The sequence below is a fragment of the Physeter macrocephalus genome, chromosome 17 (genome assembly GCF_002837175.3).
Source record: "Physeter macrocephalus isolate SW-GA chromosome 17, ASM283717v5, whole genome shotgun sequence".
Classification (NCBI taxonomy): Eukaryota; Metazoa; Chordata; class Mammalia; order Artiodactyla; family Physeteridae; genus Physeter; species Physeter macrocephalus.
In genome coordinates, this window is record NC_041230.1 from 54,156,797 (window position 1) to 54,174,068 (window position 17,272).

A 17,272-nucleotide genomic window follows, 5' to 3' on the forward strand; every position below is an offset into this window, starting at 1 on the left:
GCTTGGGCCTCCTCGCCCATTTGCAGCCTGAAGTTCAGAGTCCTCGTCACGTTTCAGACCGGCTTCCTGAGATTCTGGAGCAGTAAGAGGGAGGCATTCTGGTCCGATTAAGGCGTTTGACTATGCATGTGGCTTTGACAAGGTGAAAGTATCTTTATAAATACATGCTTTACATGGACATTGTAATGGCATGAACTTTTCCTCAGTCTTAGATCAGGCCCAGTAATTTTGGGGTTCTAAGTGCAGTTTCTAATCTTTAGGATGTTGTTTTCCATGACTAAGTTGTTTTTTTTAAATTAATTAATTAATTACTTACTTTATTTTTGGCTGCGTTGGGTCTTCGTTGCTGCGCGCGGGCTTTCTCTAGGCGCGGCGGGCGGGGGCTACTCTTCGTTGCGGTGCGCGGGCTTCTCACTGCGGTGGCTTCTCTTGTTGCGGAGCATGGGCTCTAGGAGCGCGGGCTTACTAAGTTGTTTTTTTTAAATTAATTAATTAATTACTTACTTTATTTTTGGCTGCGTTGGGTCTTCGTTGCTGCGCGCGGGCTTTCTCTAGGCGCGGCGAGCGGGGGCTACTCTTCGTTGCGGTGCGCGGGCTTCTCACTGCGGTGGCTTCTCTTGTTGCGGAGCATGGGCTCTAGGAGCGCGGGCTTCAGTAGTTGTGGCACGCAGGCTCAGTAGTTGTGGTGTGCAGGCTCAGTAGTTGTGGCTCGTGGGCTCTGGAGCGCAGGCTCAGTAGTTGTGGTGCACGGGCTTAGTTACTCCGTGGCATGTGGGATTTTCCCGGACCAGGGCTTGAACCTGTGTCCCCTACATTGGCAGGCGGTTTCTTAACCACTGCGCCAGCAGGGAAGTCCCCATGACTAAGTTTTAATTACACATTGAGAATTATGATCTTGAGTAAAATGGAGACTGTGAACTTGGCTCCTTGGCCCCTGAGGTGACAGTGGCGTGGGCTGTGTCTGCCACCACCGAGCCATGCCAGCGCCGTGCATGGGTCAGCCAGCATCTGCGACTCGTCCTTGGCGGGCTCCTTACACTTCTGTCGATTTTCTTTTGTAGATCAGATTACTTTGTTCTCCTTGGTCATGGGCCCTGCCTCTGAGGGGCTGTGTTTGCCTGATGTCAGTTGTACGTCAGAAACCTCTGGAGTGGTCCCTGATCTGTCACCTGTCCTCGTTACTTGTTTTAATGACTGCTCAAGCTGGGTGTTCGTCGTCTTTTTTTTATGTTCCTGGCTAGGATTACAGCTTTCCTTAACATTTTGGCACATGGTTGTTAGTATTATTTGGTTTCTGTGAAATTTCGAGGTGGAAAAAGATTAGGACACTGGCATCCTTACCCTGGACGGCTGACCACCCTCCTCCCCAAGCTTTGCAGTTCATGGGAATAAACAGGAGGGGCAGATGAGTGATAAACGGATTTCAGTTTCTGGAGAGAGCTGAAGGATGGATGGATGGATGCACAGCCCTGCTCTCAGGGGAGGCAAAGGGAACATGTGGTGATGGATGACAGTGGGGTTAGTTAGCCTGACACAAAGTGAGTTACCGGGCCCTGCCTACCCCTACCGCCACCCCACCTGCTCTGCGGTCTCATATTGCCTTAATAAATATCCATGGTGAGGGGATGGGCCTATCTCTGTAAAATGGGGATGCACCTACATCCAAGGTTGTGAAGACTCAGTGAAATAATGCTAATATGTGTTTAGGATCCAATGAATGGTAGCTCCTATAATTACTGTTATTATCATCAGCTTCACCCACCAGGCCCTGTATCTTTTTATGCTTACCAGTTTATATGGGGCAGATTTAATTGATAGAAATTTTCATGTAGTCAGAGTTTTGTCTGTGATAAACTTATGTCACAGAATCTTAGAATTTGAGAACTGGACCGGAGCTTAGAGGTGATTTAAATAGTACAACTTGCTAGTTAAAAGCTTGGGCGTGGTTTTAAAGTATACACTTTTTAGAAATGCAAGGACCCTTGATAAATGTGTTTCTACTGTGAGGAATCCTCCCGTGTGAACTGCACACAGCTGGCCCAGCAGCCGCCCTGACAATCATCAGGCTTAAGACAGCCTCTTTTTCTCTCCAGGGAGGTGACTTTTCTCCTGCACTTCTCAGAAGGTAAATTGTGGTAGATTCTGTTGCTATATAGTGTTGTAAGTTTGGAAGGTTATTTGTTATTCAGTGATATTTTATTGACAATCTAAAATTCTATCAGATGGTTTTAGACATTTTGCAACGTTGAGTTTGAATTCTTATAATTTTAGGGCCAATATTTCTTATATGGGCACATGTCAGTGGGAAGATGACTTTAAAAATTTTAGGGCTTCCCTGGTGGCGCAGTGGTTGAGAGTCCGCCTGCCGATGCAGGGGACACGGGTTCGTGCCCCGGTCCGGGAGGATCCCACATGCCGCAGAGCGGCTGGGCCCATGAGCCATGGCCGCTGGGCCTGCACGTCCGGAGCCTGCGCTCCGCAACGGGAGAGGCCACAGCAGTGAGAGGCCCGCGTACCGCAAAAAAAAAAAAAAAATTTAAATTTCACCCTGAATTCAGCGTGATGTGTTGTGGCTCTTTGCGACATAACTTTCTTCTGTAGAGGTAAAAAAATTGACCTGTCATCTAATTTGTCCTCACGACTCTGAATGTTTTCCATGTTAACTGTAAAAAACACAGCAACAAGTGAAGTGACGTGTAGGAGAGAGTACTGCCTGTAGTCTCCAAATGTTTCATGTTTTACCTTTTTTGTTTTTAACGGGAAGATGATTAGAACCAAGATCTCTTCTGTCCCTGTAGCTGAAGGATTGAAGGAGCTGCCAGGCCAGTGACTGGTTCAGGAGAATCTGTGCTTACGGAGCACGTGAACCTCAAGGTCGTTTCTTTATTCACTTGCCCAGGATTTACGGGTCGCTCCCATGTGCCCAGCAGGGTGTTTGTGGCATGGTGATCCAGCGCACAGAGCAGAGGTTTTTACATTAGAGTGAGGCTGTCAGTCACTGGACAAGCTGTGACAGCCCCCGAGCAGCCCCAGCCAGTGTGCAGACAGCTGGTTGTGGCTGTGTTCCAATAAAACTTTATTTGTGAACACTGATGTTTGAGTTTAATGTAATTTCATGTGAGGACGTACTGTTCTTCTTTTGATTTGGTTCATGGGCTGTACAGGTGGAGGGTTGGAATTGGTCCATGGGGCCAACCGTTGGTCTAGAAGGCATTTGTGGAGTGAGTGAATAAAATGAGGTCATTTCTAGGTAGGCAGGAGCCGGATTGGGAGAGGCCTGAAACGCGGGTAGAGGGTAGATGTGATGCCAAGCCGGGCGCTGTGATGACAGCCCTTTGGGAGGGCTGAGCCTGGGGCTCATCTGCAGGATGGATGGGAGGGGATGGGCTTCCCGCCTCACCGTCTGTGGCTTTGGGAGGGACGAAGGGACAGATCCGTGGATTCCACCTTCGGGGGGGTTACAGAGAGATGACACCTAATCGCCAGGGACCGGAGGCAGGGAAAGGGAAGCTGGTTCATGGGTTCAAGAAAGCGGAGCCCGGCGGCGCAGGCGTGGTGGGAGAGGAGGAGGAGCGGAGTCGTGTGGGAAGGAGCAGGCGGGCAGGGCCCCCGGGCTTGGGGACGGTCGGATACTGGGGGTGCCAGCAGAGAGAGTTAAAAGAGGAGTTGCAGGGTTCTTTCTGGGGGTGGGGGTTGGTGGAATCTCCTTGAGAAGTGCTCTCGGGAAGGAGTAGGGATGGGGGCAGAGTTCGGCTTTGGAAGTGTGGGAGCGGATTTTATTGTCAAATGGCCATAGTGTGGTTTGACATACTGGACCAGGGAAAGCACTGGTGAGGGGTCTGGGCGGCAGTGGAGATTTGGGGGCATGGGTGTCACTCTCTGTAAGGGCCTGCCGTGTGCCCCCAGGACATGTGCTTCTGGGCTCTGGTTCCTGGAAGGGGCTCCGGGTGCTGCGGCGTGAGGCTCAGACCCCGTGCCGCTGGAGGGCCCAGCGTAGGTGGGGCCGGGGTGAACCCCAGGGAGGAGGAGGACCCCAGGGTGCTCTGAGCGAGGAGAAGTGCTGAGCGGGGAGGCCGGTGGGAATCGTTCACAGGGCTCTTGTCCAGTCCGACGGTGAGTTTGGAAACCAGTGTTTTGTTTGGGGTCCTGAAGGGTGTGGGAAGGGATGGTGTTTGCAGACGGGCGTGGGCGAGGGTTCCAGAATGTGCTGTAGGAGTTTGGCTCTGGAGGGAAGTGATGGCAGCTGGCGGGAGGCAGAGTGGATTGGAGGGTTTTATTATTTTTGTTTTTTCTAAAACAGTTATTTGGCAATCGCCTGAGATTTGCAGGTACGTAGCAGACATGGTACAGGCTGTTTTTCCACCATTACGTCGTACATGGCCGTGCCCGGGACGGTGTCTGCCTCCAGGGCGCTGGCTCTCCGAGCTCACCTGAGCTTGTTGACCGAATCCGTGATCCTGGCTGCCTCCTCGCTGGAATCTAGGGGTCACTTCCTAGAGGGGCCCGGTGGACACACAGGTATACACCCTGCATCTAGGTGCACGACGGGGCAACATTTTGGCACGTTGCGTTGTTTCTGTTTTTTCCTGCATTTGATAGTAAGTTGCAGAGGTCACCTCATTTCACCCCTAAGTGCTTGAGCACTCGTGTCCTGGGAGCAAGGACACTGTTTTACATAACTGCACATACAAACAGGAGCAGTGATTCCGTGTCACTGAAGATACGGTCCATAGTCAAGTTTCCCCTGAGATTCTTTGTGGCTGCCTCTCCCCGTCCCGCCCCTGGACCTCCCCACATTGGCAGGTCTCCGCAGCCTCTGCCAGTTTCTTTCATGCCGTGGGCTCTTCAAGAGTCTGGCCGGTAGACCAGCATCTCTGAGCCCTTCGCTCCTCCTCCGACGGCTCAAGCTCTCCACCGGTTCTGGGCAGCGTGCCCTGATCCTCATGGCCAGGCAGCTGCTGCAGCCCCCCACCGGTGTGCACCCTCAGCCCTGGCGGGCTGTCGATCCCCTGGGTGCCTCCAGTGTCACTTCTCCGGCTTACTGCCTTAGTAAGTGTCTTGTGGGCAGGGCTAGCTCTGCTCCCTTAAGCGTGTGTCTAGCACAGGACCCGGGGGTGGTTTTTTTGAAGAATGTATGAATAAATGCAATAAGATCACTGATATTAATTGTATAAGTAGTCCATAGACACTCATTCAGGCTTGTCACAGAACTAAGAAATAAGGTTAAGGTGTTTAAGCCTCCAGTCCCCGTACATTATTATAGTCCTGCATCTTTGGCAGATTTAGTATTTTATGTTATCAGAATAATACTTCACAGTGTAAGCAGTTTAGGAGCTACCAGAGAAGAATTAAAATATGGGCATTATCTGTGTAGAAACTAAAACTTTTATTGCGAGATATATGCGGGCCTCTGCAATGTATTTACATTTATCATTGGCAGTTGGTAAATCAAGTAAAAGTTGCTTTTAATTGCTTTTATGGTTTCTATTTTAGAGCAGACATTATCTGAAATTCATTTTAATGTGCATGTGGCTCTTATGCTTTCCTTCTAGAGAGATAATTCCTGAAGGCAGTGGTTGGGATTGCGGTCCGCAGACCCCAGGGATAGCCTTGAGACGTTCCCAGTGGGTGTTTGAGGTCAAAATAGTTTTCATGATTGTCAAGAGGTCATTTGCCTCTTTTTGCCTGTTGACATTTGGACCGAGTCCCCGAGCTACCCTTGCTGCTGGATTCTTTACTGCCGTGCAATTCAGAAAAGCCATTCTCATCTAAGAACGTCCTTGATGCAGCAGTAAAAATCATTCATTCTGTTAAATCTCAGCCCTGAGTACACCCCTTTTTAATACTCTGTGTAACAAAACAGGAAGTGTGTGGAAAGCACTTCTGCGTCTTGGAGTTGGGAGGTTGCCTGGAAGACGGGCCCTTCTGCAGTTACTTGGGTTGCTAGCTGAACTGGCCGCTTTTTTTCATGGACCACCATAAGGGAATAATTGACACATTACCAGTATTTCTTACTACACGGACAGAGTTAGCCTGTCACTGCAAGGAAAGCAGCTAACACTATTGCCAGTGGTAAAATTTGTACTTCCAAGTGGAAGTACAGAATTTCAGAAAGCTTGTATCTGCCGCTGTGAACCTGGCAGCTTCCGAATACTGCAAGACTTTAATTTTTCTTTTTTTAAAATTAATTAATTAATTTCCTCTTTTGGCTGCGCCGCATGGCATGCGGGATCCTAGTTCCCTGAGCAGGGATCGAACCCGTGCCCCCGCAGTGGAAGCGCTGAGTCTTAACTACTGTACTGCCAGGGAAGTCCACAGGACTTTTCTGATGAGATCAGTGCTGATGTTAAAGAATGTCATGCTTTAGATAATCTGTAATGAACAACATTCGGAAGGTCTGCATAACTCACTGAACCAGTATTTTCCGAATGACCAAATCAGACCTGGGTAAATGTCCATTTAAAGACAGATTTTAAAGTGATAAAGTAACAAAAAGTTCAGCAGTACAGTTTTAGATTCCACGTTGCAGCTCACCTTTGGGGAGAAATAAAGCCCTTGTTGAGGTTTGGTGTTGTATTACAGAGGAATATCCGCAGTTATCTGAACGGGCCGTTCAGATGCACTGCCCTCTTTTTCATGCAGTAATAGATATGAGAACCCAGTTGGTTTCCAGTAAGGCTGACATTAAAGAGATTTGTAAAAATGCAAAACTGTGTCTCTCTTTTTGCGAAGATTTTGCTGCTGTTGTTTCGGAAACTCTAGTAATTTTTTTAAAATTAATTAACTAATTAATTATTATTATTTCTTTTTTGGCTGTGTTGGGTCTTCGTTGCTGCACGCGGGCTTTCTCTAGTTGTGGCGAGCTGGGGCTACTCTTCCTTGCAGTGTGCGGGCTTCTCGTTGTGGAGCACGTGGCACGGGCTTCAGTAGTTGCGGCACGTGGGCTCAGTAGCTGTGGCTCGTGGGCTGTAGAGCAGAGGCTCAGTAGTTGTGGCTTGTGGGCTCTAGGCGCGCGGGCTTCAGTAGCTGTGGCTCACGGGCTCTAGAGCACAGGCTCAGTAGTTGTGGCGCATGGGCTTAGTTACTCCACGGCATGTGGGATCTTCCCGGGCCAGGGATCGAACCCGTGTACCCTCCACTGGCAGGCAGATTCTTAACCACTGCGCCACCAGGGAAGCCCCTCTAGTAGTTATTTTTGGTAAAAAAAAAAAAGTTTTGTATGTTAATATGTAATGTATGGATTTTTGTGATTTTTAAATGAATAAAGTATTCACACATTTTCTGTTCTAATATCAGAGATGGTGATACTGATAGATACACATCCACGAGTACAAGCTCACTAACTTTCAGATGGGGAAGGGGGTCCTGAGACCAGTGTGTCTTGAAGGAGGACAGCGGTGCTGTGGGATCAGTTTAAATTCGGCCAGTTCTCTTTCCTGCATTGGTGGTTTGTATTTGAGGAGGTTTATATATTTTGGAAAAGGTGAATAGAAGTGGCCAGTTTAATCAAACGTGTTAACTATAGAGGGGAAGGACCTGCCATCTGAAGCTAGTTTGACCTTCTTCTCCTAATTTCAAACTTAAACATTTCTAGGGGGGCTGTTTTGAAGACGAAACAGTGTGGCCTGGATTTTCCTAAGAATCAGTGCTTCCCGATGATCTAGTACCTGGCTGGTCGTTTATAGTCATGTTTTCTCTTTCTTTCCTATTTGTCCTTTGAGTATCCCCCTGCCACCCCACACTGACTTGGGGAAAATCAGTAAGCTGAGTCTTGTTCACACGTCTCAGTTTAATAAAAGTTGATTTCTTTGCTTACTTCATACTGGCTTTTAATTAATTTTAGTACTACATCTATATCCAGATGGATCTGACTGAATGGAATGATCTGTATTTTCTTGGAGGTGCCCTGTTTCTGGAAGTTGAGCTTTCGAACTGGGCACCACTGGGCCACTTCCTGCTGGGGGTGAAGGTTACCGCTCTGGTCTTTACGGTGTGTGGACTTGGCCTTGCTGCTCAGGTGGACGTGAAGCCAGTGCCAGAGGCGGGGCGGTGGCCGGAGCACCGGGGCCTGGGGGGCGGGGCTGCTGTCCGGCCTGGGTGCTGGCGGTTCCCGCTGTCTCCTGCGCGATTGCTCTCCGAGACTTGCCTTCAGGGTCTTCTGTCTCTCGTACTCATCGGGGCCGCTCCTGCTCCCCCGAGGACTGTCTTCAGTCCGTGTATTTGGCATCTGTAAAGGGAGGGCAGCCTGGCGTGGCCCACTCCCGAGGCCCCTCCGCGGTGAGCTCGGCGGGCCCCCGCGCCCACCCATGACGTCACGGCACCTGGGCTGCGTCTCTTCACGCGGGTCGCCTGCAGGGATCTGACGGCCGGGAAGCAGTTCTGGTGGAGCGGAGTCGGAGGTCACCCAGCGGCCGGAGTGTGCGCCTCCCCGGGACAGCCTCCTGCAGACAGGCTCGGTGGGGCGCTTGTTCAAGGGCTGATGGGAGAAACAGCTCTGTGCAGAGTGTCTGCCCTAAAATACCCGTATGCTGTGACATCCCTAATGAGATGACCCGTGTGATGTCATTCTGGTGGTGACTGAGAAAACCCCAGGGTGGGCACAGGGGGCTTTGCCTGGTTACGTCTGCTGAAGTTCAGTCGTGTGCTCGATTACAGTAGCTTTTCTTTTTTTCCTGTTTCAGTGGCCTTGTGGTTTTATTTTACGGGTGTCTGAAATATTTAAAAATTAGCAAAATTAAAACTAAATGCGCAGTTTTGTGTTTTTTTTATTTCAACACTTCTTTTTAATAGAGAAAAATAACATATTTACATAGTTCTGTGTTTCTGCTGATGAACAGCTGCTCGTGTCTGTTGCTGACAACCCCTGAGCAGCTTGTATTTTCACTGTTAAACCTAACATGTCATGTGCATGAAGTTCACAGTTGTAAGCTAAACAGATTTGTGACTTAATTATGGTACAGTCCTTATTGAAATCAAAACACAGACGTAGAGAACTCTGCCGCCCTTCCTGCACGGTTTGTCAGCAGATGTGCGGCCCTTCCTAGTTCTGCGCTGGGGCGTGACTCTCCCTTGGGCTCTCCCACTAGACCCACGGCATGGACGTGCGCGGTGTGCCAGGCCCCAGGCCGGACAGTGAGCAAGATGGTGCGAGTTCCGGCCCAGTGGAGCTCGTCTTCCAGCAGGGAGGCAGGTGCTAAGCAAGATGGGTATTTAGCCTGTGTCGTAGGTTGGCTATAAGGGCTTTGTGATAAAGCAGGAAAGGGCAGCAGGGACGTGGGTGCTGGTGGTGGGTATGACAGGTGAGGAGCGGCTGGCCGAGGGACAGGTGGACTTCGGAGTGTGAGGGCTGAGCTGGCGTGTGCCTGCCCAGCTGGGGCGGCCTGCTCAGCCGGCGGACTGAGGAGCCGCGAGGGGAGCCTGAGGGGCGCGGAGAGCGGCTGGCTGGTGCCGGGTGCCAGGCGCGCACCTTGAATGACTGGGGAGCCTTCGGGGGGCTCTGAGCAGACGGTGATGCTGAGATGGGCTTTAACGTGATCCCGTAGCTTTTAAACATTGGCAGTAATTCTGGGGCAGAGGCAGAGCAGGGAGACCCGGGTGGGGGCCAGTGTGTGGGTCCAGATGTGCGATGACAAGGCCAGAGTGAGGACGGCGGGAGATTCTGCCTACAGGTCGGATGAGAGAGGAGAACCAAGGCCCAAAGGTTCTGGCCTGAGCACCTGGGGTGGGAAGTCTGGAGGTGTCGGCTGGTCGTGGAGAGGGACGGGTTCAGTTTGGGTTCCTTCACGTTGAGACTAGACACTCAGGGGAAGTGGCCTGGAGGCCGGTTGTCACGTAGATCTGGAGTTCCTGGGAGAGGTCGGAGGTGAGGTGAATTGTGAGCCACCAGCAGATAGATGGTATTTCAGTGCGGCTGAGAAGAGGTCCAGCGCCGAGCCGCAGGGAGAGGGGATAGTCTGACCCGTGGTCCAGGAGAAGGGGCATCGCGGGGCAGGGCACAGCAGGGCGCACCTGCGCGAGTGGTCACGGCTGTGGATGCTCACGCGCTGTAGGCTGGGAGGTGGATTTAAGGCAGGGTTGAAGAAGGCTCCCTAATTTTTATCCAGATTTGATGTGCTTGGCCTCATCTGTGTACTTATTGCTCTGTTTTAGAAAAACAATCTCAATAATAATAAGCACAATAAGTAATATGTACTTATAGAAAGCGCAACAGTCCGGAGGCTTCCTTGGTGGCGCAGTGGTTAAGAATCCGCCTGCCAATGCAGGGGACACGGGTTCGATCCCTGGTCCGGGAAGATCCCACATGCCGGGGAGCAACTAAGCCCGTGCACCACAGCTACTGAGCCTGCGCTCTAGATCCCGCGAGCCACAACTACTGAGCCCGTGTGCCACAACTACTGAAGCCCGTGTGCCTAGAGCCTGTGCTCCGCAACAAGAGGAGCCATCGCAGTGAGAAGCCCACACGCCACAACGAAGAGTAGCCTCCGCTCGCCGCAACTAGAGGAAGCCCGCACACAGCAACGAAGACCCAACGCCGCCAAAAATTAAAAAAAAAAACCAGAAAGCTCAACAGTCCAGAAGGATAAAGGATGAGGGTCAGCTAGTTTTATCTGTACCTTTTCCCTCCTGTGTCACCTTGGTTCAGTGTGTATCATTCCAGGGCATCTCGTGTGCATTTGCACACACGGACACGTGACTACACACAGACACGTGACTACATATACATGCAATTTTCCTCTTATACTCCTTTCTGTTAGTATTGTGTCCTGGAGACCTTTCCATTCACATGAATGACTGTGGTGTCTCATGTCGTTTACTTTACCAATGCCCTGAGACTGAGCCCTCGGGTTGTTGGTTTTGGTTGGTGGGCTCTTTTTCCACCTGCACCCTGGAAGATGCTCTCTTCACAAGCTTGTAGTCGTGGCTGTTTAGAGACGTTATTGAACAGTAATTGCAGTCCAGCTGCTTTATGATATTAAGACTGGACTCTCTCCAGGACTTCTGAGAAATGGCAAATTTCATTTGCCAAACTGGCATCTGCACGCGTCGTTCTGTTCCAGTTTTCTTGGGCTTGTTGCCCTAATTTTTTCTGTTCAAACGTTCACTGTTAGCAGAATTTTAAGTGACTCTTTATCCTGGCAGTAGAGTCATTTTGAGTAAACAGCTTGGATAATTGTGTGGTGTCCTCATTTGGAAGAGGGTAGGATTCAGGATTTTATGGTGAGCTCGGAGTATTTTCTTAAGTCACTCACGGAGCTTCTAGAAATCAGGAAAAGCTTGAGTTGGGCACCTGAGAGCTTTCTACCAGCCATTTGTGAGAGACAGGTATTTAACCTGGGACGTGTGGCCCCAGGGCCATCATGAATGGGCTTCAGGGTGAGTCACGGAGGTTAAGCCTGGCTGCATGCTGCAGATTCCAAAATGTGTTGTTTTTAGAGCAGGTGGTTGGTGATTTTCCTTTGGTATAAGGAAGTCCGAGGCAGGCCGTCCAGGAGGCCAGCAGCAGGAGGGCAAGAAGGACGAAGGGTCCAGGAGGTGCCCCGCCCTGCGTCTGCGCTCACACCCCATTGGCAGGAGTGGGTCACGTGGCCACAGTGTGCTGCAGGAGAGGCTGTGCTCTCTGGTGGCCCCGTGCCCTGTGAATTCGGATTCTTGTAACACTGAGCATCAGGGAGAGCAGGTCCTGGGGTAGGCGGCCAGCAGTCTCTGGTAATTATGAGGCTCTGAAACTTGGCAGGACTGTGTCTGTGCTTTTTTCCTGGAAAAGGATCTGTAATTTTTTAAAAAGTAGATCCTGAAAGCAGTGTGTGACCCTAAAACGTTTTAAATCCATCAATTCAAAGGTGGGTAGGGTGGTATTATCTAACTGAGGAGCACTGCCTTCATGAAGGAGGCCACTGTACTCCTTTAATAATCCTTACTTTGGTTCTTAGTTTGGAAAAAAGACCGAGTTATGGCATGGGTGGCTTTGGTCTTTGTACCAACCACAGTTAATCTGCTCAGAGGTCACCTTCAGAGGACCCAGGTTTAGAATGACCCCGGTAGGCCTGCTGGGCCCTCCCAGCTGTAGGTCCTGCCTGCCTCTGAGTCCTGGGGCTGCAGGTGAGGCTGAACGGGTGCCAGGGCTGAGAGTCCTACTGCATATGAGGGAGGTCGGAGGTGAGGATTTCCTCACGGTGGACGCCTCACTATTTAGTTGTCTGACCATTTTTAAAAAGTATTTTTACTTTTGAAAAGCTGATAAATGTACATGATAAAAAAAGGCAAATATAATCTCCTTTCATCTTTGTGCCCCAGGGATAGTCTGTGCGTGTCTAGCATATATATATATATACATATATATATATATATATTTTAAAGTGTGTTGTACACATTCTGCCCCGTTTTTGTTCGTGTAATACTGCATCTCGGGAGTTGTTCCTTAGAGAGCTCTGACTGCTTCTTCTAGACCAGCAGTCCCCAACCTTTTTGGCACCAGGGACCGGTTTCATGGAAGACAAATTTTTCCACAGCTGGTGGGGGGAGTGGCTCAGGCAGTGATCTGAGTGATGGGGAGTGGTGGGGAGCGGCAGGTGAAGCTTCACTCGCTCGCCCGCCGCTTACCTCCTGCCGTGCGGCCCGGCTCCTGACAGGCCACAGACTGGTACCAGTCCGTGGCCCGGGGGTTGGGGACCCCTGTCCTAGACCGTTGGCTAGTCTCTCATTGTTCAGCTGTGCCAGACTTGTTTTTTTAAAACAGCATTCAGGTTGCACCATCCATTGCTAAAAGCAATGCCTTGGTTGTTTTGTTTCTCTGGTGGGTAGATATTTGCACGAACATGTGACTCTCCGTGCTAGGAGGATTCCTTGGTGGGAACCTCAGGGCCGGGCAGCAGCACTTTGATGCCTGTTGCCTATTGGTCTTCAGAGCTAAGCTCCCATCAAACGTGCACAAGAGCACCCACGTCCCGACAGGCCTCCAGCACGCCTGTCACACTGAACGTCTGGCTGAAATTCGCATTTTAAAAAATTCGTGAGAGGTTGTGTCTTCTCATGTTTAAGAGCTTTGTGACTTTTTTTCCCTGTGAATTTACTCTCATTCTTATGCTCCTTTTGATTAGCTTTATTGGTCTTTTTTCTGTTGCTGTGAAAGAAGGCAATTAGCTCTTTGGTGCATGTGTAACAAGTATTTTCCACTTTGTTTGAATTTTGCCTTAAGAAAAACCTTTTTATTAAATATAATACAAATAGAGAAAATCATAGTTTTGCCTGTTTTGTGTTGTCATTGAAGTCTCCTTTAATTTATAGGGACCTTTTTGATGCCCCCCCACCCCCCCGTTTAATGAATTTAAAAATATTTCTCTTTCAGCCCATGGACGTGGTTATCCTTGTTGAGGGTCATTTTTTCCCACCTTTGGCCAGGAGGAGCATCTTTGAGTTGGTTTCTGAGTCCTTTTGATACAGCCCTGATGTCTTTGATCGCTTCTCTACATCTGGGATGACAAGATGTTATCTTGCATATTCCTTGCCTCAGATGTGGAATTAGCCATTTCTCCAAGAAGCCCTCATCTCTTGGTGAGAGGCAGTATTTCACAGTGTAGGCTGTAGGGAGGCACGCTGCTGCTGGATTCAGCTCCTGGATTCTGCACACACGCCTGAGTTCATACCTCCGATTCCAGTGCATGCCCGGAGTCAAATCCGCAGCCCCGAGACCTCTTCTGCCCGACCTCTGGATCGGCTTGTCAGGACATCGGGAGTGACAGAATTGGAACATCCTGTAGATCCTCGTTTGCGCGTGGAAAATTCTCAGAGGGAATTCCAACACCACCACTCAGTGTGATTGTTAAAACCGTTAAAATTTGTTTTGTGTGTGTTCTCCCAATTGTTCTCCCCATTTTTAAGCAGGTAAATTGTATCTCCGTTGTCGGAGCATAGAGCCGTTGCAAACTGTGCTTTCTCCTTTAGTCTCAGTTCTCCATGTAAACGTAGACTCCTCACCACTGACCAGTTCATATGTTGTCTCTCCAAGTGATCTTGGTTTTCTGAATCTTGTTTTCCAGCAGTTTCTTCAGGAAGGCTTTCTGGGAGCGCTGTTCTCTGAGTGCTGTATGTTGGCACAAGTTGCTACCCGTGTACCTGAAACTCACTTTGGATGTAAAGGCTCCCGTTACTCTCCTCGAGTGTCTTGTGTGTGTGAGTCTCCCTTCTTCTGCTGTAGTTGGATAATCTTCCCCGCCCCCCACCATTTTAAGGTGTCCAATATTTTTGTCTAGATGTCTAAAATAACTTTTCTTTTTTTCTTTAAATAATTTTACTAGAATGTGTCTTGGTATTGGTTGTTCTGCCTGCCCCGCCCCAAGTTTATGGTGTGTCTTTTTCATAAGTAGTTTCAAATGTTTTCTCCTCATTTCTGAAGAGTTTTTTCGGATTTGCCTGTAGTATTCCATTTCATCGCTTTCCTTTGGTTTTCTTTGTAGCGTCCCCTCTTAAACATATGTTGCATCCTCTTTGCTTGTCAGCTACTTTTTCTTCAACTTTTTTCTTTCATTTCTTTTTTTAAAAATAAATTTATTTATTTTATTGTATTTATTTTTGGCTGCATTGGGTCTTCATTGCTGCACGCGGGCTTTCTCTAGTTGCAGTGGGCAGGGGCTGCTCTTCGTTGCGGTGCGCGGGCTTCTCATTGCGGTGGCTTCTCTTGTTGCGGAGCAAGGGCTCTAGGCACGCGGGCTTCAGTAGTTGTGGCTCGCAGGCTCAGTAGTTGTGGCTCACTTTGGCTGCATTGGGTCTTCATTGCTGCACGCGGGCTTTCTCTAGTTGCAGTGAGCAGGGGCTGCTCTTCGTTGCGGTGCGCGGGCTTCTCATTGCGGTGGCTTCTCTTGTTGCGGAGCAAGGGCTCTAGGCACGCGGGCTTCAGTAGTTGTGGCTCGCAGGCTCAGTAGTTGTGGCTCACAGGCTCTAGAGCGCAAGCTCAGTAGCTGTGGTGCATGGGCTTAGTTGCTCCGCAGCATGTGGGATCTTCCCGGACCAGAGCTCGAACCTGCCTCCCCTGAATTGGCAGGCGGATTCTTAACCACTGTGCCACCAGGGAAGCCCCCATTTTGTTTTTCTTACGGTGTAATTTATTGTATTTACTTGCTCTTGGATTCCTTCTAGTTTAGCCTTCATTTCCAAAACTATTTTCCTTTTATTTGTAATCTTTTCTGAGTTTCCCCCCCTCATTTCTGAGTTTTTCTAACGCTGGTTTATGGTTAGTGATACCTTATATAATTTCCTCCGTGAATATTAGTTTGTTTTGAAATATTAGGATAGAGTTTTCATCTCGTAGGGACATGTCTTTCTAGCATGCTTTCACTGTCTGTAGTGATGCTACTTTGCTCCTATTCGCTTTTAAAATATATCACCTTGGCGTGAGATTTGACCTCAATATTTTCTGTTGTTAATTTTCTGTGGAATTGATTTTCCTGGATATATGGAAGGAAGGCTAGATTTAGAATAGTTTTTCTAATTTCCCTGTCCTAGAGCTCTATTTTCTGTTGTTTTTAGAAAGTTGTAAATAATGTGGTAGCTGTTTTCTTGCACTCTCCTGACTGTTTTCCTCTCCCCCCTGTAATTAGACTCTCATTCACCCTGTCCTGTATGCTTCGTATTCTATTCTAGTCATTTCCTTCCAGTGTATTTAGCGCAGGAGGGAGCTTTGGATGAGTAGTCTTTGAGAGTCCGTGGCCCAGAACGTTGGCTGTGGCCGTTCCGCAGCTGCCCTGTTGTTTGTCTGCCCCAATGGTGCTCCCCTCCTGGGTTCAGCTGCTGTTCCCAAGCAGACCCGTTTTTTCCTTCTCTCTGACGCCTGCTTCCTCCTTGCTGCTCCCTTGAGGACCTCGTGCTGTCAGTGGTTTGCCCACTCGCTCATGCTTTGGGGTTCTTTAGGAAACACCCGATCTCTCAGCTTGTTACATACCTTGACCTGGGTTCGCTGTCCTCATTTGAGAGATTAAAAATCTCTGTCCCGGCCATCCCTCCCTACTTGGACTTCTAAAGGGTTCGCGGGAGTACCTCTGCGGTCCCTGCCCACCCCCGCCAGTTGTTTGTCATCGGCGTCTGCTCTGGAAGGGACATTTGGTGCTTTCGTGCTTTTCTCAGTTTCACGTGAGGTGTCTAAATGGCGGTAACACACCGTGGCCATTTGCTGGATTGCAACTACATGAAAGTGTTGCGTTCGTTTTGTGAAGGGAAATTTAAGGCAGGAGCTTGGCTCCTTCTCCTGCAAATGGTTGTCCCTAAAAAATTCTGGAGCTGCTACCGTTTCAGCTGTAGAATTTAAATCTGGATTTATAGGATTTAAGAACATGTGTGGAACCTGCAAATTTAATTTTATGCCTTTGGAACTTCGCCATTTAAAGGAGCTGTCAGTAGACTCCTGGTTGAGACTAGGTGACCTGAAACTCTTAATTCAGCTGCCCTGCGTGGGCACGGTGGGGGTGGGCACATGCGGGGCAGGCGCTGTGCTGTAGAGTTGGGTGCCTGCTGTCCGCCCTCAGGGAACGTGCAGTCCAGTTGGGGAAGATAGATTACTTCTTTCATAAATATTTGTTTATAGGTAATTAAAATATAAAGTGTAGAATGATAAAAGTATTATGGTGGCATTGGTTCCTGATCTCCAGGCACCCTGTTTGCAAGTACTGCATTTAGACCGCTGTGTTGATAGGTCGTATTTGGCGTGACGTGGCCTCATCTCTGTTTTGGAGAAGGTGTGTCTAGGCCTAATCAGAGTGTTTGAGGATCAGGAAGAAAGGAGCGCCCCGTGTTGCAGATGCGGTGCCATCTCGGTGGTGGCGGACAGGCCCCGGGCTGGGCCGGGCGGCTGGTGCCGGGCTCAGTCCTCCCAGGAGCCGCCGCTCTCTGCCTGCCTGAGGGGAGGGCGCCGCAAGGGGTGGAAATGGGGCGAGGGGACAGCCTTGGCAGAAGGATCCGTTTGGGTAAAATTCGGGAGGTGTGTTTTCGATGGTTTCCGGGGTGTGGTGTGTCTAGTGGACCTGACAGCCGGCAGGGGCAGGTGAGGGATAGGACGTGTTCCGTGGGCAAGAAGGGGACCCGGGGACGCCTGGCTTGGGGCGATGCGTTCTAACTGTCTTAGGAAGGTGACTTAGGCGGGGTGGGAATGGACTGGCGAGGTGGGGGCTAGGCCGGTGCTGAAGGACAGAGGCAGTGAGAAATGTTTGGGGGCCATTTCTCAGTTCTCACAGGACACTAACGTTTTGGTGGTTTGGGGCAAGAAGAACCGTATATTTAAAAAACC

At 49.6% G+C, this 17,272-nt stretch overlaps 1 protein-coding gene across 6 annotated transcripts in view; it reads left to right on the forward strand.

Moving 5' to 3' along the window:
- Positions 1 to 17,272, forward strand: part of BANP (BTG3 associated nuclear protein) — a 124,696-nt gene that overhangs the window by 8,754 nt on the left and 98,670 nt on the right. The gene's annotated exons all lie outside the window — the stretch shown is intronic.